Here is a 19593-nt window from a genome sequence, read left to right as displayed (position 1 = left end):
GACATTTCTCTCTGGCTGCCCTTAACATTTTTCCTTCATTTCAACCTTGGTGAATCTGACAATTATGTGTCTTGGAGTTGCTCTTCTTGAGCAGTATCTTTGTGGTGTTCTCTGTATTTCCTGAATTTGAATGTTGCCCTGCCTTGCTAGGTTGGAGAAGTTCTCCTAACAGTGTTTTCCAACTTGGTTCCATTCTCCCCATCACTTTCAGGTACACCAATCAAAGGTAGATTTGGCCTTTTCACATAGTCCCATATTTCTTGGAGGCTTTGATCATTTCTTTTTACTCTTTTTTCTCTAAACTTACTTCTCATTTTATTTCATTAATTATTAAATTATTCATTAATTTGATCTTCAATCACTGATACCCTTTCTTCCACTTGATTGAATTGGCTATTGAAGCTTGTGCATGTGTCATGTAGTTCTCATGCCATGGTTTTCAACTCCATGAGGTCATTTAAGGTCTTCTCTACACTGTTTATTCTAGTTAGCCATTCATCTAATGTTTTGTCAAGGTTTTTCCCTTCCTTGCAATGAGTTCGAACATCCTCCTTTAGCTCAGAGAAGTTTGTTATTACCGACCTTCTGAAGCCTACTTCTGTCAGATGGTCGAAGTCATGCTCAGTCCAGCTTTGTTCCGTTGCTGACAAGGGGCTGCAATCCTTTGGAAGAGAAGAGGTGCTCCGGTTTTTAGAATTTTCAGCTTTTCTGCTCTGGTTTCTCCCCATCTTTGTGGTTTTATCTACCTTTGGTCTTTGATGTTGGTGACCTACAGCTGGGGTTTTGGTGTGGATGTCCTTTTTGTTCATGTTGATGCTATTCCTTTCTGTTTGTTAGTTTTCCTTCTAACAGTCAGGCCCCTCACCTGCAGTTCTGTTGGAGTCTGCTAGAGGTCCACCCCAGACCCTGTTTGCTGGGGTATCACTAGCAGAGGCTGCAGAACAGCAAATATTGCAGAACAGCAAATATTGCTGCATAATCCTTCCTCTGGAAGCTTCATCCCAGAGGAGCACCCGCCTGTATGATTTGTCAGTCAGCCCCTACTGGGAGGTGTCTCCCAGTTAGGCTACACGGGGGTCAGGGACACACTTGAGGAGGTAGTCTGTCTGTTCTCCGAGCTCAAACACCATGCTGGGGGAACCACTGCTCTCTTCAGAGCTGTCAGACAGCAATGTTTAAGTCTGCAGCGGTTTCTGCTGCCTTTTGTTCAGCTATGCCCTGCCCCCAGAAGTGGAGTCTACCGAGACAGGAGGCCTTGCTGAGCTGAGATGGGCTCTGCCCAGTTTGAGCTTTCCTGGCTGCTTTGTTTACCTACTCAAGCCTCAGCAATGGTGGATGCCCCTCCCCCTGCCAGGCTGCTGCCTCACAGGTTGATCTCAGACTGCTGTGTTAGCAGTGAGCCAGGTTCTGTTGGTGTGGGACCCGCCAATCCAGGCATTGGATATAATCTCCTGGTGTGCCGTTTGCTAAGACCATTGAGAAAGTGTAATATTTGGGCGGGAGTGTCCCATTTTTCCAGGTACTGTCTGTCATGGCTTCCCTTGGCTAGGAAAGGGAAATCCCCTGACCCCTTGTGCTTCCCGGGTGAGGCGATGCCCTGCCCTGCTTCAGCTAGCCGTCCGTGGGCTGCACCCACTGTCCAACCAGTCCCAGTGAGATGAACAAGGTACCTCAGTTGGAAATTCAGAAATCACCCGTCTTCTGCATCAATCACACTGGGAGCAGCAGACCAGAGCTGTTCCTATTCAGCCATCTTGGAACAGAACGTGAAAACTGCTTTGTTAATATGCTTTCTTTACCTCTGGATTTCTCCCAAAATGAACTCCCATAGACCTCATAATGTGAAGATACAAACCTCTATGAGGAAAAATCAGCAGACACAACAAACAGGAGATTTTTTATGTAATGTAATGGCCCCCAAACTGGATATTATAGAATAATGTAAATGAGATTATGTATTCAATATGTTAATTAATTAAGGAAAACAGAAGGAACAGAAATCACAAGGAAACATTAGAAAATCATGGAAAAAGTAGGGCCCTATTTATAAAATAGCAAAATAGAAGATATAGAAATGAAAAAATCATTGAAATTAAAAAATGTAAATACATTATTAATTTATGCTAATTTAAATGTTAGACAAATAGAATAATAAGACAGAAATGTATCCAAGCATGTATAAATATTTATTGTTTGACAGATCAATGAAGAAAATGATTGAATATTTAGCAATTACCACTGTGTCAAATGATAGCCATCTGGAAAGAAGAAAACTGGATTTCTGCTTTATAGCAAATAAAAAATCAAAGTTGAGATAGATTAAAGATCTAAAAACCACCCATATTTTCAACATCTTTTGGAAAATTATAGGAAAATATTATGTCAGGGTGTACAAGAACTTTATAAGTAGTCACAAATAAAATAGTATCCTGCAAAAGAAAGAATTTAGACCCCTACCTCACATCATATACAAAATTCACTAAAAAATGGATCAAAGGCCTAAATATAAGAACCTCAAACTATAAAATCCTTAGAAGAAAGAAAGTGTAGATCTTTATCAACTTGGATTAGGCAATGGTTTCTTAGCTATGACAGAAAAAGGATAAACAACAAAATTAATGGATAAATTGTGCTTTATCAAACTTAAAAACGTTTATGTTTCAAAGGATACCATCAAGAAGGTGAAAAGAAAACCTACAAAATGTGAAAAATATTTGCAAACATATATCTAACAAAGTACCTGTATCCAGAATATATAATGAACACTTAGCAATAAACAATAGAAAGACAAATAACCCAATTAAAAATGGGCAAATGATTTCACTAGACATTTATCCAAAGAAGATTTATAAGTGACCAATAAGCTCATGAAAGGATGTTCAACATTGACAGAGAAATGCAAATCAAAGTAACAATAAGGTGCCATAACATTTTACACCCACTAGGATGGCTATAATAAAAAAGATGGACTGTTGGAGTTTTGACGAGTATGTGAAAAATTTTGAACACTCATACATGAATGGTGGAAATGTAAAATGCTCCAGCTGCTTTGGAAAACAGTCTGGTACTTCCTGAAAATTTTAAATACAGGGTTTTCTTTTATATACATATATATTTTTATTATACTTTAAGTTCTAGGGTACCTGTGCACAATGTGCAGGTTTGTTACATATGTATACATGTGCCATGTTGGTGTGCTGCACCCAGTAACTCATCATTTAGCATTACATATATCTCCTAATGTTATCCCTCCCTGCTCCCCCCACCCCACAACAGGCCCCAGTGTGTGATGTTCCCCTTCCTGTATCCATTTGTTCTCATTGTTCAATTCCCACCTATGAGTGAGAACATGCGGTGTTTGGTTTTTTGTCCTTGCAATAGTTTGCTGAGAATGATGGTTTCCAGCTTCATCCATGTCCTGGCAAAGGACATGAACTCATCATTTTTTATGGCTGCATAGTATTCCATGGTGTATATGTGCCACATTTTCTTAATCCAGTATATCATTGTTGGACATTTGGGTTGGTTCCAAGTGTTTGCTATTGTGAATAGTGCTGCAATAAACATACATGTGCATGTGTCTTTATAGCAGCATGATTTATAATCCTTTGGGTATATACCCAGAAATGGGATGGCTGGGTCAAATGGTATTTCTAGTTCTAGATCCCTGGGGAATCACCACACTGTCTTCCACAGTGGTTTAACTAGTTTACAATCCCATCAACAGTGTAAAAGTGTTCCTATTTCTCCACATCCTCTCCAGCACTTTTTGTTTCCTGACTTTTTAATGATTGCCATTCTAACTGGTGTGAGATGGTATCTCATTGTGGTTTTGATTTGCATTTCTCTGATGGCCGGTGATGATGAGCATTTTTTCATGTGTGTGTTGGCTGCATAAATGTCTTCTTTTGAGAAGTGTCTGTTCATATCCTTCGCCCACTTTTTGATGGGGTTGTTTGTTTTTTTCTTGTAAATTTGTTTGAGTTCTTTGTAGATTCTGGATATTAGCCCTTTGTCAGATGAGTAGATTGCAAAAATTTTCTCCCATTCTGTAGGATGCCTTTTCACTCTGATGGCAGTTTCTTTTGCTGTGGAGAATCTCTTTAGTTTAATTAGATCCCACTTGTCAATTTTGGCTTTTGTTGCCATTGCTTTTGGTGTTTTAGACATGAAGTCCTTGCCCATGCCTATGTCCTGAATGGTATTGCCTAGGTTTTCTTCTAGGGTTTTTATGGTTTTAGGCCTAACATTAAAGTCTTTTATCCAGTTTGAATTAATTTTTGTATAAGGTGTAAGGAAGGGATCCAGTTTCAGCTTTCTACATATAGCTATCCAGTTTTCCCAGCACCATTTGTTAAATAGGGAATCCTTTCCCCATTTCTTGTTTTTGTCAGGTTTGTCAAAGATCAGATAGTTGTAGATGTGTGGTATTTAAATACAGAGTTTTCATATGACCTAGGAATTCTACTCCTAGGCAGAGTCTCAAGGTAATTGAAAATGTATGTCCACCTAAAACTTGTAGTGAATGTTCATACTGGTGTTAATTATCATAGCCCCAAAATGGAAATAACCCAAATTTCCATCAGTTGATAAGTGGATAAACAAAATGTGGTATATCCATGCAATGAAATATTATTTGGCCATAAAACGGAAGTACAGCTACATGTTACAGCATGCATGAATGTTGAAGCCATTATACTTAGTGAAGGAAACCATCACAAGAAGTCACATATTGTAAGATTTTGTGTATATACAACATCCAAAATGGGTAAATCCATAGAGACAGTAGGAGATTCATGGTTGCCAAGGGCTGGAGGTGGGCAAAATGGGAAGTGATTGCTAATGGGTATGAGATTTTTTTGGGGGGAGGGGTGATAAAAATGTTCTGAAATTAAATAATGGTGATAATTGCACAACTTTAAATATACTGAAAAACATGGAATTGCATATTTTAAAAGGATAAGTTTTATGTTATGGGAATTCCATCTGCATTTTAAAAAGAAGAGAAAAACTAAAAAAGATTGATTAACTTGATGTTGAACTTTAAAACAGTTTTATGAAAGAGCACATATAACTAGCTGTGTATCATTAGCCAGGATATATAAATGACTCCTACAAATAAATGAAACAAAGGCAAAATTTCCACCAAATAATATGCAAACATATGCATATGCAAATAATAAGCAAACATATGGCTAGCCAGTTTTCCCAGCACCATTTATTAAATAGGGAATCCTTTCCCCATTGCTTGTTTTTCTCAGGTTTGTCAAAGATCAGATAATTGTAGATATGCAGCATTATTTCTGAGGGCTCTGTTCTGTTCTATTGGTCTATATCTCTGTTTTGGTACCAGTACCATGCTGTTTTGGTTACTGTAGCCTTGTAGTATAGTTTGAAGTCAGGTAGCGTGATGCCTCCAGCTTTGTTCTTTTGGCGTAGGATTGACTTGGCAATGCGGGATCTTTTTTGGTTCCATATGAACTTTAAAGTAGTTTTTTCCAACTCTGTGAAGAAAGTTATTGGTAGCTTGATGGGGATGGCACTGAATCTACAAAATACCTTGGGGAGAATGGCCATTTTCATTATATTGACTCTTCCTATCCATGAGCGTGGAATGTTCTTCCATTTGTTTGTGTCCTCTTTTATTTCGTTGGGCAGTGGTTTGTGGTTCTCCTTGAAGAGGTCCTTCACATCCCTTATAAATTAGATTCCTAGGTAGTTTATTCTCTTTGAAGCCATTGTGAATGGGAGTTCATTCATGATTTGGCTCTCTGTCTGTTATTGGTGTATAAGAATGCTTGTGGTTTTTGTACATTGATTTTGTATCCTGAAACTTTGCTGAAATTGCTTATCAGCTTAAGGAGATTTTGGGCTGAGACAATGGGGTTTTCTAGATATACTATCATGTCATCTGCAAACAGGGACAATTTGACTTCCTCTTTTCCTAATTGAATGCCCTTTATTTCCTTCTCCTGCCTGATTGCCATGGCCAGAACTTCCAACACTATGTTGAATAGGAGTGGTGAGAGAGGGCATCCCTGTCTTGTGCCAGTTTTCAAAGGGAATGCTTCCAGTTTTTGCCCATTCAGTACGATATTGGCTGTGGGTTTGTCATAGATAGCTCTTATTATTTTGAGATATGTCCCATCAATACCTAATTTATTGAGAGTTTTTAGCATGAAGGTTGTTGAATTTTGTCAAAGGCCTTTTCTGCATCTATTGAGATAATCATATGGTTTTTGTCTTTGGTTCTGTTTATATACTGGATTACATTTATTGATTTGCGTATATTGAGCCAGCCTTGCATCCCAGGGATGAAGCCCGCTTGATCATGGTGGATAAGCTTTTTGATGTGCTTCTGGATTCAGTTTGCCAGTATTTTATTGAGGATTTTTGCATCAGTGTTCGTTAAGGATACTGGTCTAAAATTCTCTTTTTTGGTTGTGTCTCTGCCAGGCTTTGGTATCAGGATGATGCTGGCCTCATAAAATGAGTTAGGGAGGATTCCCTCTTTTTCTATTGATTGGAATAGTTTCAGAAGGAATGGTACCAGCTCCTCCTTATACCTCTGGTAGAATTCGGCTGTGAATCCATCTGGTCCTGGACTTTTTTTGGTTGGTAAGCTATTAATTATTGCCACAATTTCAGAGCCTGTTATTGGTCTATTCAGAGATTCAACTTCTTCCTGGTTTAGTCTTGGGAGGGCGTATGTGTCAAGGAATTTTTCCATTTCTTCCAGATTTTCTAGTTTATTTGCGTAGAGGTGTTTGTAGTATTCTCTGATGGTAGTTTGTATTTCTGTGGGATCGGTGGTGATATCCCCTTTATCATTTTTTATTGCGTCTATTTGATTCTTCTCTCTTTTCTTCTTTTTCAGTCTTGCTAGTGGTGTATTAACTTTGTTGATCTTTTCAAAAAACCGGCTCCTGGATTCATTAATTTTTTGAAGGGTTTTTTGTGTCTCTATTTCCTTCAGTCCTGCTCTGATTTTAGTTATTTCTTGCCTTCTGCTACCTTTTGAATGTGTTTGCTCTTGCTTCTCTAGTTCTTTTAATTGTGATGTTAGAGTGTCAATTTTGGATCTTTTCTGCTTTCTCTTGTAGGCATTTAGTGCTATAAATTTCCCTCTACACACTGCTTTGAATGTATCCCAGAGATTCTGGTATGTTGTGTCTTTGTTCTCACTGGTTTCAAAGAACATCTTTATTTCTTCCTTCATTTCGTTATGTACCCAGTAGTCATTCAGGAGCAGGTTGTTCAGTTTTCATGCAGTTGAGCGGTTTTGAGTGAGTTTCTTAATCCTGAGTTCTAGTTTGATTGCACTGTGGTCTGAGAGACAGTTTGTTATAATTTCTGTCATTTTACATTTGCTGAGGAGAGCTTTACTTCCAACTATGTGGTCAATTTTGGAATAGGTGTGGTGTGGTGCAGAAAAAAATGTACATTCTGTCGATTTGGGTTGGAGAGTTGTGTAGATGTCTATTAGGTCTGCTTGGTGCAGAGCTGAGTTCAAGTCCTAGGTATTCTTGTTAACTTTCTGTCTCGTTGATCTGTCTAATGTTGACAGTGGGGTGTTAAAGTCTCCCATTATTATTGTGTGGGAGTCTAAGTCTCTTTGTAGGTCTCTAAGGACTTGCTTTATGAATCTGGGTGCTCCTGTATTGGGTGCATATATATTTAGGATAGTTAGCTCTTCTTGTTGAATTGATCCCTTTACCATTATGTAATGGCCTTCTTTGTCTCTTTTGATCTTTGTTGGTTTAAAGTCTGTTTTATCAGAGACTAGGATTGCAACCCCTGCCTTTTTTTGTTTTCCATTTGCTTGATAGATCTTCCTCCATCCCTTTATTTTGAGCCTATGTGTGTCTCTGCATGTGAGATGGGTTTCCTGAATATAGCACACTGATGGGTCTTGACTCTTTATCCAATTTGCCCATCTGTGTCTTTTAATTGGAGCATTTAGTCCATTTACATTTAAAGTTGATATCGTTATGTGTGAATTTGATCCTGTCATTATGATGTTAGCTGGTTATTTTGCTCATTAGTTGATGCAATTTCTTCCTAGCCTTGATGGTCTTTACAATTTGGCATGTTTTTACAGTGGCTGGTACTGGTTGTTCCTTTCCAAGTTTAGTGCTTCTTTCAGGAGCTCTTTTAGGGCAGGCCTGGTGGTGACAAAATCTCTCAGCATTTGCTTGTCTGTAAAGTATTTTATTTCTCCTTCACTTATGAAGCTTAGTTTGGCTGGATATGAAATTCTGGGTTGAAAATTCTTTTCTTTAAGAATGTTGGATATTGGCCCCCACTCTCTTCTGGCTTGTAGAGTTTCTGCCGAGAGATCAGCTGTTAGTCTGATGGGCTTCCCTTTTTGGGTAACCCGACCTTTCTCTCTGGCTGCCCTTAACATTTTTTCGTTCATTTCAACTTTGGTGAATCTGACAATTATGTGTCTTGGAGTTGCTCTTCTTGAGGAGTATCTTTGTGGTGTTCTCTGTATTTCCTGAATTTGAATGTTGGCCTGCCTTGCTAGCTTGGGGAAGTTCTCCTGGATAATATAATGCAGAGTGTTTTTCAACTTGGTTCTATTCTCCCTGTCACTTTCAGGTACACCAATCAGACGTAGATTTGGTCTTTTCACATAGTCCCATCTTTCTTGGAGGCTTTGTTGATTTCTTTTTATTCTTTTTTCTCTAAACTTCCCTTCTTGCTTCATTTCATTCTTTTCATCTTCCATCACTGATACCCTTTCTTCCAGTTGATCGCATCGGCTCCTGAGGCTTCTGCATTCCTCACATAGTTCTCGTGCCTTGGCTTTCAGCTCCATCAGCTCCTTTAAGCACTTCTGTGTATTGGTTATTCTAGTTATACATTCGTCTAAATTTTTTTCAAATTTTTCAACTTCTTTGCCTTTTGTTTGAATTTCCTCCTGTAGCTCAGAGTAGTTTGATCATCTGAAGCCTTCTTCTCTGAAATTGTCAAAGTCATTCTCCGTCCAGCTTTATTCCATTGCTGGTGAGGAACTGCTTTCCTTTGGAGGCGGAGAGGCACTCTGCTTTTTAGAGTTTCCCATTTTTCGCTCTGTTTTTTCCCCATCTTTGTGGTTTTATCTACGTTTGGTCTTTGATGATGGTGATGTACAGTTGGGTTTTTGGTGTGGATGTCCTTTCTGTTTGTTAGTTTTCCTTCTAACAGACAGGACCCTCAGCTGCAGGTCTGTTGGAGTTTGCTAGAGGTCCACTCCAGACCCTGTTTGCCTGGGTAACAGCAGCAGTGGGTGCAGAAGAGTGGATTTTCGTGAACCTCAAAAGCTACTTTCTGATGGTTCCTCTGGAAGTTTTGTCTCAGAGGAGTACCCGGCCGTGTGAGATGTCAGTCTGTCCCTACTGGGGTGTGCCTCCCGGTTAGGCTGCTCGGGGGTCAGGGGTCAGGGACCCACTTGAGGAGGCAGTCTATCCGTTCTCAGATCTCCAGCTGCGTGCTGGGAGAACCACTGCTCTCTTCCAAGCTGTCAGACAGGGACATTTAAGTCTGCAGAGGTTACTGCTGTCTTTTTGTTTGTCTGTGCCCTGCCCCCAGTGGTGGATCCTACAGAGGCAGGCAGGCCTCCTTGAGCTGTGGTGGGCTCCACCCAGTTCGAGCTTCTGGGCTGATTTGTTTACCTAAGCAAGCCTGGGCAATGGCGGGCACCCCTCCCCCAGCCTTGCTGCTGCCTTGCAGTTTGATCTCAGACTGCTGTGCTAGCAATCAGCAAGACTCCGTGGGCGTAGGACCCTCCGAGCCAGGTGCTGGATATAATCTCCTGGTGCGCCATTTTTTAAGCCCATCGGAAAAGTGCAGTATTAGGATGGGAGTGACCCATTTTTCCAGGTGCTGTCTGTCACCCCTTTCTTTGACTAGGAAAGGGAACTCCCTGACCCCTTGCACTTCCCGAGTGAGGCAATGCCTCGCCCTGCTTTGGCTTGCACATGGTGCGCTGCACCCACTGTCCTGTGCCCACTGTCTGGCACTCCCTAGTGAGATGAACCCGGTACCTCAGATGGAAATGCAGAAATCACCCGTCTTCTGTGTCGCTCACACTGGGAGCTGTAGACTGGAGCTGTTCCTATTCGGCCACCTTGGCTGCAACTGCCTCAAATATGGTGTTTTAAATATTATTCTCTATTGTCAACATGACAGCTAAACATGGTGTCATGTTTATATTTATGTAATAATAATAATGTAATAACTTTTGTCATAGATGTACCCAATGTTTGCCTTTTTTGTTGTTACTGTTAAATTGCCTGTTTGAATCCTTTGCCTACATTTCTATTAGTATGACTGATGTATCAGTTGGGAATTGTGTTTGGCTGTAAATAACACAAACCTGGAAACAGTGGATTAAATAAAGACTTTTATTTTTTTCTCTCAGAATGAAAAGTCCAAAAGTCAAAAACCTAGGATTGGTACAGTGTCTCCATGATGCCAGTAGAGAAATGGACTCATATCTTTCCACTAAGCCACCCCTGGCATGTGCTTTTCATCCTTGGGATTATGAGATGGCTGCTTTGCTTCCAGAATCGAGTCCGTGTTTCAGGCAGGAAGAAATGAAGGAGCCAAGGATGAAATGTCCATTCAAGCCAAGTCTGCCCTCTCCCTCCCTTCCCATACATCCACAGATTTTAAAGAGCCTTCCTGGAAGTCCCATCAAAAACTCCCTGCTCCCTTTTTTTTCAGTTGCCAGAACTAGGTCAGATGATGACTTGTATCCAGGAATTCAGCAGTGTTTGTTTAATCTTTTCTCCAAACTGGGGTTAAGTAGACAGGAATAAGAATGGATACTGGGAAGAGACCAGTAGGCTTTTGTAGCTGGCAAACAATGATGATAACAATAGTGATGATGATCATAATAAAAATCATCATAGTTACCATTTATTATGTGCTGTGTGCCAAGTGTGTAAGCTTTGTACATTTTTCTTGTTTAATCTCCCAAATCCTCAAAGTACTTGTATTGGCACCTATTTAGAACTGAGGCGATTGAGACTCATTAATGTGGAGTAACATGTTGAAAGTCATGCGAGGGGCAATGCAAACTTGAATCCAGGTCTATTCGACTATGAAGATTGTCTGGGACTTTACTGGCTTTAGCAGTGAAAGTCTCACATTCTAGGACACCTGTCAGTCATGGAACAGTGTGGCAGGGGTCACCCACTGAAGCTCAAACAGTATTAGGGTATGAGTTCAATTAAGGTTTTTTGAATGGTTAATTTAATAAGTATTATTTATCATTTCTCGTAAGTTTAAAGACTTGCAATACGTTAAGAATACAACCTTTAAGTTGTATGTATTTTCTTTTGCTTTGTAGCTTTTATGACTCTTTTTGATATACAGATATTTAAAAATTTTATGCATCAAATATGTTTTCCTTTATAATTTTTTCCTTTGCTTTTATGTTTAGATATTCTTTCCCGTGCTATTGACCGAAAGTTATCTGCATTTTCTTCTGGTCCTTTTATAATCTACTTTGCAATTCAAAGTGTAAAATGGGGATATGCAGGAATGGGCAAGACTTGCATGCACATGTTCCATCTCCCAGGTTTGGGTGAGTGTTTCGAAACTGTATGCTTGTATGTTTGAAATGTTCATCTCAGGAACTGATTTAAAATCCATAACTTAAAGGGATGAAAACTCTTTCCAATGCATTTCCAATGTGCAGTGCACATGTATCTGATCTGCAATCGGCAAATGTCAAAATGTGTCAGCTCATTTCATATTCTTTTAAGCTATCCTTTGATTAAGGAAGTGCTGTACCAACTTATGTGAGCCTGCAGTCAAATCTACCTTCAAATTATTAGCATCTGGTGAGAAATGTCCTTCCCATTCTAAACACTAGTTCATCATGTCTTATTTGTAATTCATTTGATGATTTTCATATAACATTATAAATATTATACATGACTAAGCCTTTACACTGAAGCTTTGTTCTTGTAAAAATGGCAGAAACTGTGAATTGCATACTCTGTCTCTGATACAGATGTGTGGATCTGGACTAAGCAGGTGTGGTGCTAGGCCGAGTAAATCACCAGTTCCAAATGTCTTTATGTTGGGAAACATGATGTCATTAATGTTTATCTTGTACTACTGAGTCTAACTTAGTTTTCTAGCCTATGGAGTGGGAAAATGTTTGTGAATTCACTGTTATTGACAAATAATTATTAGAAAATAAAATTAATACTCTAGTCCAAGTGTTGGCAAACTTTTTTAAAGGGCCAGATGATAGCTATTTTAGGTTTTGCTGGCCATAAGATTTCGATTGCAACCACTCAACTCTTCCTTTGTAGCAGCAGTAGACAATACATAAACAAATGGGCTTGGCTGTGCTCCAGTAAAACTTTATTTACAAAAACAGGTGGTCTACACAGTTCGGTCTGCAGACTGTATTTTGCCAACTACTGTGTAGTCAAATAATTGCTTCTTTCACAGTTCTTTCTTTTTTTTCAGAATTCTTTGAAAACTATGTATTAGATTCCTCATTGTTATATAAAAACTGTTTATTATTTCAAAGGTGGGAATTTGTTGCTATCCTGGAAAATATTAAACAAGTTCTCCTATAATTGATACTTTAAGACTTTGACTTGAATGTCTTAAAGTTAAATTGCGAAGTCCTTTGAAAATTATTTGAAGGGAAGTATCATGGTGTAAACATTTCAGAATTGTTTGTTAGGAATAGGTTGTGCCAATTGCAAATGAAAAGTTGGTTTCTCAAATCTTCTTTCATATTAGTGGCCCATAGCTTTCTTCCTAAACAACTCTTTCTATCTTCTGCCAAAAAGCTGGATATAGCTCTTAGTTTCAGTGGAGTCCATGCTTAAAGGCAGGAAAGCATATGGGTGCCATACATTTGTTAGTATTTGTCTCTACAAAATCACAAAAATTGAACACTACAGAGCTCTAAATTACAAATTTGGATGGTCTGCCTTATTGCAGATCATAAAGGCAGCATGTGCAAGATTCATCATCAATAGCATTGCTTCATGCTTTAGTAAATCAGAATGACTGACTGGAAATTTTACATCTTTTTTTGATGGATTCTCTCATGGTATAGACTATAACCTGTGTGTCAATCTCTAACTGGATATCATTAATCACATTTCAAAGCTAAATACAATTGGGGGATGTAAGTTTTATATTTATACGTCAAAATATGTACATTTTTAGGGGTAGGCAATATACAAACATATAAGTATATATGAACAAACAATATTTATATATATAATGTTTAATAATCAGCCTCTCATGGGCCCTGAATATCCATGAATTTTTATTTATGCAAAATTTCAATGCTATTAGTGCTGAAAAGAGGTTGGAATTCATGCTTTGAAAGACTTCACAGTCTATGATAAGGCTTTTGTTGTTGTTCTTGTATTTTTTGTTTGTTTTTATAGTCTTGGCAGACACTTGTTTATTGTTTGGTGGTTGGCTTATTTTTGGAAGCACCCTCAAAATAATTGGAGATAATATGTTACAAATAAAGTGGATGTTCAAGCTGGGGATTTTTATCTTTGTTCAAAAATAAGGTGTAATGTTATAGTAATAGGACTTTTTCCTGTTTTATAATGTAACTTTAAAAATTTATAGCACTAAATGCCCACAGGAGAAAGCAGGAAAGATCTAAAATCAACACCCTAACATCACAATTAAAAGAACTAGAGAAGCAAGAGCAAACAAACCCAAAAGTTAGCAGAAGGCAAGAAATAACTAAGATCAGAGCAGAACTGAAGGAGATAACCACAAAAAAACCCTTCAAAAAATCAATGAATTCAGGAGCTGGTTTTTTGAAAAGATTAACAAAATAGGTAGACCGCTAGCCAGACTAATAAAGAAGAAAAGAGAGAAGAATCAAATAGACACAATAAAAAAGGATAAAGGGGATATCACCACTGATCCCACAGAAATACGAACTACCATCAGATGTGTATATACTATACACACCTCTACGCAAATAAACTAGAAAACCTAGGAGAAATGGATACATTCCTGGACACATACACCCTCCCAGGACTAAACCAGAAAGAAGGTGAATCCCTGAATAGACCAATAACAAGTTCTGAAATTGAGGCAGTAATTAATACCTACCAACCAAAAAAAGCCCAGGACCAGATGGATTCACAGCCAAAGTCTACCACAGGTACAAAGAGGAGCTGGTACCATTCCTTCTGAAACTATTCCAAATAATAGAAAAAGAGGGCTCCTCCCTAACTCATTTTAGGAAGCCAGCATCATCCTGATACCAAAACCTAGCAGAGACAAAAAAAAAAAAAAAAAAAAAAGAAAATTTCAGGGCTGGTATCCTTGATGAACATCAATGAGAAAATCCTCAATAAAGTACTGGCCAACTGAATCCAGCAGCACGTCAAAAAGCTTATCCACCAGGACTTTTTAAGTGCTTTAAGCAGTGGAATGGTCACTGAAATATGTATTGCCTCCTAACATTAATTTTTGAAGAACAACTTTCATTTGAGCATGGAAGCTAAAGTCTGTTTTGAAAGTCTCATTACTCTATATTCATATCTTGTAAAAACACACTTACACACTTCCTTAGAAATGTAATTTGGACAAAAATTACATTTCCAAAAAGAATATTTCCAAATAATCAAGTTTATTTTTAGTAATAAACTAAGTTTATCTGTAAAACTAGGGGGCTGAAATTTAGCCAAACATAACAAAGTAAATATATAAAAACAATAAAATAGACAATATTATCAACAGAATTTATAATTTTTGTCTTTCAAGATATCCATGGATGCTTTGCTGCTAATTTCTCAGACCAGTGCAACAACTATATGATTTGATAATGGGAGTTTCCCTCCCAAGTACCTGTAACTTCTACAGTATTATCTTTGTGGGTGGTATGCTGGGATATTCTGAAACGTCATTCTTTATTCCTCACATAATGGAACCAAGTGCTGGAAGAGAGCAAGAAGAGCATAGTCAGGAAAGAAAGAAGCATTCAGAAAAACACCACATTGGGTTTAAAAATTTTATAATAGATTTAACCTAAGGAAGATAAAGTCTTGTATTAACAAATAAATAGAAGCAACTGCAAATATGTTTGAATGGAGACTATGGTGCATATTTTTCTTTGCTCCATTTCTTTTTCTCTCTTAAAATACATGTGTGCTCCTTCATACAAAAATTTATTGTTAATTTTTCAATTGCAAAAGTACTTAATAAAGAGCACTTTGAAAACAAAGTAAAACAGTAAGAATTACCTATCATTGATGACCTAGAGATATAAATGGTAAAACTTGAATTCATGCCTTCTCTTTTTTCCTTTTTTTAACTTATGTATTTTTTGTTTTTACAAAAAGAGGATCCATCACATGTGTTTCATAAGTTGCCCTTTTATATAGCAACGTACTTAAATATCTCTGACTACATCTTTTTTGTCAATGTGCTTTTTTCTCAAAATAATTTGAAAAATAGTTTTATCTAGCTCATTTTTTAAATCTTAAAAGCAATGCATATTTATTGCAAAATCAGAAAACATACATTTAAAAGATATCATCTTTCATACTACTGCCAAAAGTTGCTGAAGCTTGTTTTACAGGGCACTTGAAAGAAGGTATTTATAAGCCAGGCAGAGGGGTGCACACCTGTAATCCGAGCATTTTGGAAAGCAGAAGTGGGCAGATCATCTAATGTCAGGAGTTCAAGACCAGCCTGGCCAATAGGGTGAAACCGTGTCTCTACTAAAAATAAAAAAAATTAGCTGGGTGTGGTGGCAGGAACCTGTAATCCCAGCAACTTGGGAGGCTGAGGCAGGAGAATCACTTGAGCCCGGGAGGTGGAGGTTGCAGTGAGAAGACATCGAGCCACTGCACTCCAGCCTAGGTAACAGAGCGAGGCTCCATCTGAAAATAAAAAAAAGATATTTATGCTAAAATAGGTTTAGGAAATTGGGGGTTAAATGCACATAAACAGGTTTTCTTTTATTACAGGACTTCTCAGAGCCTTTAATATGCTGATGTGTACTATGATATTCACAGAAGGGAGGTAAAATGTAGAGTTTCCCAAACTTATTTGATGAGAGAAGCTTTATTTCAATAGATTAGTTTTTCTTAGAACACGCTTTGGTATACAGTGTTCTTTACACACACACAGACACACACACACACACACACACAGAGGCATACTCAAACAATCTTTATTTACTTATTACTAGGTGATTAATAATTGGATAATGAGCTTAATATATCATGGTCATCTATTCACATTAATAAATGATCCACATCATCATTTTAATGGCTGCCAAGTATACCACTGTTTTCATGCATCCTAATTTTTCAAAACAACTCCTTATTGATGTACATTTAAGCTGTTTCCATTTTTTTTGCATTTGCAAATCATGCTGAATCAATACCTTTGTACATTTCTGTATATTTGTTCAATAATTTCTTTAGGATATACTCCTAACAAAGAGACAGTATGGGCCTTTTCATCTTATCTGTATTCCCAGATTAGTTTCTTTGCCTAGGAATATGACAGTTTTTAATACAATTAGGATAGTTTTTCCTAATTAGGATAAGGAATTGTTCACTCATGAAGTATGAATAGGATCAGAGTAAGCTATCAGAAAAATAGTTTCTTAAATACTTGCAATTATTCATAAGAATGATATGTATTTATGAAGGAGTAATTATTAACATTTTTTAGGATGGAAGCTTAATACAAATGATGTAAAAAATTAGAAACCAAATTCCAAAAATATTATTCTCCCCTCTTCCTTCTAGAGAATAAAAAAGGTTAAAAGGAACAATACCTTCTGAATTTTAAGTGAAAAAGAAACACATTTTAAGTCCAAGTTAAGATGTAGAAATAGACCCCTATTGATTTGTCTCTTCTCATTAATTAAAACCTGAAATACCCTATCCAGTGTTTTATTATGACTACATTCTATCAAAAATCCCATAAGTTATTCCATTGGAGTTTACATAGGCTGATACCTCATCCTGCTTTGAATAAAAAGTCAGAAAGCAAATCTGTTTGATCACATTTGCTCTGAGTATTGGAGTCTACACTGAAGCTTCTGAACAATTATATACAGGACTGAGCAAAGGCTATTGTTTGCTTATGTGGTAGATTGGAATCGCGAATGTTAATGCTGTCCCCAAGAACACTTTTTAATTTATATCAAAATTGTATAAACAGGGTCACCAGTGCTAAATGGGATGTCAATGACCTATGAAGATCAGAAAGTAAACAAAGATCTTAAAATAAGCATGTAACCTGAACACCTCAAGAATTGTTGTATATTGAAAGGCATTTGTTTACATAAAGAAAGGGAAAATTACTTAGTGCTAATTCAGTTTGTGGCAGGTTTCTTCTTTCTCAATCCATCAGCAAAACGGTGATGGACAAAAGTTTCACCCTGTCTATTTTAAAGGGCTGTGGAGAAAACCAACATGAACCAATGGTTAATTCACGTCCTTTGAAATCGTGGGCATTCAGAAGACTACCTACTTCCTTTATGGGTTATTTAACTTCAGGCCAATTTCTTTTCTCAGTATGAGCATCATTGAGGAAAGAGGATAGCCAGGAAACTTGAGTAAGATTAAAGGAGTAAGATACAGCCAGCAGGAAGAGGTAGGTAGATTCACTGAGGACATGTTCAGGGATTTCTTTGAAGCCCAAACTCCCAACTTTAAAAGGAATTCCAGCCAGATGGAGAACAAATGGGAACATGTTTTGGGGTGGGTGAGCCACATGTTTTTGTTTCAGGGGTGAAGGATTGATGAGTCCAAAAAACGTTTGTGTAAAAAGGGGAGAATGAATTAAGAAAAAGAAACACTATTTTTTATTATGACTTATTAGATACATATAATTATGGATCTGAAACTGAGGCAAATTAAAAATTCACCAAAATATTGGCATCCTCCCTTATCCTTGGGGATAAATTCCAAGAACCTCAGTGGATTTCTGAAACCGCAGGTGGTGCCAAACCCGGTTGCTGCTAATGGAAACACGTTTCTGTTCATTTCTTCCACAAAGTTAATGCCTTTTCTATCTTAATTATTTATCACTCACTGTAGCCTTAACATTTGTAGCTAAGGTGTGACAGCAAAACTGGCACAAATTTGTTTTTCCTTCTTCACAATTTAATGGATAGAAGACTTAGTCTTACCATAGATCTTAGCGTCCTTAGCATAGGATTTTTTTTCTTTCCTTATTAAGTCCAGAACTTTCATCTTTTCACCTAAAGGAAGTAGTTTATACCTTCTTTTTGGTGTATTCGAATGGCTAGCATCATTACTCTTGCCTTTGGAGCCATTATTAAGTAAAAGAAGGGTTACTTGAACACAGCACTGGGATGCTGCAAGAGTCCATTTGATAACCGCGCCAGTTACTATTAATAAGTGACTGACTGGAGGGTAGTGTAGACAGCCTTCCAAGTCATCAAGGATGTGATTCCAGAGGCAGTGTAGCCTAGCGACTATGGCTCTGTGGTCATACTGCCTAGATTTGGATCCAGGCTCTTCGAGTTACACTGCGTGACTCTAAGGAGGTAATTTGACCTCTCTTTACCTGACTTTTCTTATCACTAAAATGAAAGTAATAATAGTTTCCACCTGCTAAGTTAGTTGTGACGAGTAAATGAGCTATTAGGTGCAATGTGCTTAGAACAGTGCTTGACATATGTAGTAAGTAAGTCCTCAGTGAATGTTAGTCATTTATTTGAACATTTAAAGACCCACTAATCTGGATACACTTCTTGTTCTCCCTTCCTTCCCTCCCTCCCTCCCTCCCTTCTTTCCTTCCTTCCTGCCTTCTTTCCTTCCTTCCTGCCTTCTTTCCTTCCTTCCTTCCTTCCTTCCTTTATCTTTCTGTCTTTCGACAGGGCCTTGCTTAGTTGCCTAGGCTGGAGTGTAGTGGTTCCATTTCGGCTCACTGCGGCCTCATACTCCTTGGTTTAAGCAATCCTCCCCCCTCAGCCTCCCAAGTAGCTGGGAGCACAGTCGTGTGCCACCATGCCTGGCTAAGTTTTTGATTTTTTTTTTTTTGGTAGAGATGGAGTCTCACTATCTTGCTCCTGGGCTCAAGTGATCCTCCCGCCTCAGCCTCCCAAAATGCTGGGATTACAGGTGTGAGCCACAGGGCCTAGCCACCTTTCCTTTTGATATCTTAATTTATTTGGTTCTTTTTTTTTAATTTACTTTAAGTTTTAGGGTACATGTGTACAACGTGCAGGTTAGTTACATATGTATACATGTGCCATGTCGGTATGCTGCACCCATTAACTCATCATTTAGCATTACATATATCTCCTAATGCTATCCCTCCCCTCTCCCCCCACCCCACAACAGGCCCTGGTGTGTGATGTTCCCCTTCCTGTATCCATGTGTTCTCATTGTTCAATTCCCACCTATGAGTGAGAACATGCAGTGTTTGGTTTTTTGTCCTTGCGATAGTTTGCTGAGAATGATGGTTTCCAGCTTCATCCATGTCCCTACAAAGGACATGAACTCATCATTTTTTATGGCTGCATTGTATTCTATGGTGTATATGTGCCACATTTTCTTAATCCAGTATATCATTGTTGGACATTTGGGTTGGTTC

This window comes from Pongo abelii, chromosome 12, assembly GCF_028885655.2.
Source record: "Pongo abelii isolate AG06213 chromosome 12, NHGRI_mPonAbe1-v2.0_pri, whole genome shotgun sequence".
In the NCBI taxonomy this organism is placed as follows: domain Eukaryota; kingdom Metazoa; phylum Chordata; class Mammalia; order Primates; family Hominidae; genus Pongo; species Pongo abelii.
Note: the sequence above shows the minus strand (reverse complement) of the source record.